A 2644-nucleotide genomic window follows, 5' to 3' on the forward strand; every position below is an offset into this window, starting at 1 on the left:
CCAATAAAAAAAAATTAACCTCATACATAATGAAATGGGTAGCTTTATCATTCCATAAGAAAAAAATTAGAGAAAATATATTAATTCAGGAAAACTTGGCTTGTTAGGCAAATCGGGCCTTGCATAGTAGGCTGAGAAGTGCGTTCTGGCTACTAGGTACGACATATATATATATATATATATATATATATATATATATATATATATATATATATATATATATATATATATATATATATATATATATATATATATATATATATATGCAAACAAGCCTGAATGGTCCCCAGGACTATATACAAGTGAAAACTCACACCCCAGAAGTGACTCGAACCCATACTGCCAGGAGCAACGCAACTGGTATGTACAGGGACGCCTTATTCCGCTTGACCATCACGACCGGACAAAAGGAAGTGATAGCCGAAGCTATTTGAACCACTTCCTCGCCGGCACTCGGATGGTAATCTTGGGCATAGCATTTTATCAAATCACCTCATTCTTTGGGGCACACGTGAGGAACACAAATGCAAACAAGCCTGAATGGTCCCCAGGACTATATACAACTGAAAACTCACACCCCAGAAGTGACTCGAACCCATACTGCCAGGAGCAACGCAACTGGTATGTACAGGGACGCCTTAATCCGCTTGACCATCACGACCGGACAAAAGGAAGTGATAGCCGAAGCTATTTGAACCACTTCCCCTCCGGCACTCGGATGGTAATCTTGGGCATAGCATTTTATCAAATCACCTCATTCTTTGGGGCACACGTGAGGAACACAAATGCAAACAAGCCTGAATGGTCCCCAGGACTATATACAACTGAAAACTCACACCCCAGAAGTGACTCGAACCCATACTGCCAGGTGCAACACAACTGGTATGTACAGGGACGACTTAATCCGCTTGACCATCACTACCGGACAAAAGGAAGTGATAGCCGAAGCTATTTGAACCACTTCCCCTCCGGCACTCGGATGGTAATCTTGGGCATAGCATTTTATCAAATCACCTCATTCTTTGGGGCACACATGAGGAACACAAATGCAAACAAGCCTATAACAATTCAAACAACAGAATCCACGGTGATGAGAATGTCCTGGGTCTCAGTGACTTGTAATGGTTTGTTACTTGACATCACACCACAGTATCATCATGGTTGCTTAAACTGGATGTAAAGGGATTTACTCTTGATCAGAGCTGTAATAGGCTTGCAGTTTCCGCTTACATTGTTGAGCAGCAGCTCTAGTGGGGCGGTTGCTCGGAGGATCTGAATTACTGTCCTCGGAAACAACTGGGGAAGCTAGTTCTGGTTGATACTCTCGTTCAGCCAATTCGAGAGGAACCAGCTTCTCTAAAGTTTTTAGAGTAGTGTTGCCTCGGCATAAAACTTTCACTACTCTCAGGACACCTTGATGATCTGGATGAATGGCAACAATTTTGCCTATGGGCCACTCTGACCTTGGTCCATCACTGTCGACTAGTACTGGGTCCCCTGGTTTAAGCTGTACTTTATTGTAAGGACTCGAAGCTCCGTAGTGGTACTCTCGTAGAGCAGTGAGGTACTCTCCAGTCCACACCTCATTCCACCTGTTAATAACCCTTGAGAGATGCTGGTAGCTTTCCACCAAGTCACCTCTGGTCACATGTGACGGGTCTACGGGGTCCTCTTCGGCTAAAGGGATGAGAGGGCTCAGTAGACCTCCATGGATCAAGTGTGAGGGACTCGGAGGCTCTCTCTGGGTGAAATCATCAGACAGGTATGTTAATGGGCGGTTATTGACTCGTGCCTCGATTTCTACAACAATGGTTTGGAGCTCGGAGTAACTGACCTTTTGTCTGTGTAAGGTCTTTTTTAAACACTTCTTGACTGTGCCTATCATTCGCTCATAGAACCCACCTTGCCATGGGGCTTTTGGTGCTATAAATTTCCAGTGACATTGTCGTCTCTACAGGACTGACTGTACTTCTGGGTGATTCCAGACTTCTCCCAGACAGGCTTCTCCTGCCACAAAATTGGAACCATTGTCCGATATCATCAGTTTGGGACAAGATCTGCGAGCAGTAAATCTGCGGAAGGCCTGGATGAAGGCTTCAGCACTCATATCTGAAGTCACTTCTAAATGTACGCCTCTGGTTGTAGCACACGTAAAGAGACAAATGTATGCTTTCACTGGTATCTTGTCTGGGTTGCCAGTGAGAAGTAGGGCTCCTGTGTAATCAACACCAGTGGTTTCAAAAGGACGAAGATGAACCACTCTTTCTTCAGGGAGTGGAGGAGGTCCTGGGTAAGGACATACTCTAGCATCATATCTTTTACAGATTACACAGAATTTAATTATTGACTTGACTGTCTGACGACCTTGAGGAAGCCAGTACTTTTGTCTAAGGTCGGTGAGAGTATCTAACACTCCACCATGTAAAGTACCATATTGATGGTGATGTAAAACAAGAAGTTTAGTGATGATGTGGTGACGAGGTAGAAGAATTGGATTCTTTGTGTCCAGATCAATTTTTGCATGAAGCAAACGTCCTCCACACCTTAGTATATTATGAGTGTTGGCATCATACCAGATACCTAGAGACTTAGTTAATTTATCTGGAAGATTTTCATATTCGCTTCCATATGTCTCTTGTTGTGC

The sequence above is a fragment of the Procambarus clarkii genome, chromosome 21 (genome assembly GCF_040958095.1).
Source record: "Procambarus clarkii isolate CNS0578487 chromosome 21, FALCON_Pclarkii_2.0, whole genome shotgun sequence".
NCBI classification, from domain to species: Eukaryota; Metazoa; Arthropoda; class Malacostraca; order Decapoda; family Cambaridae; genus Procambarus; species Procambarus clarkii.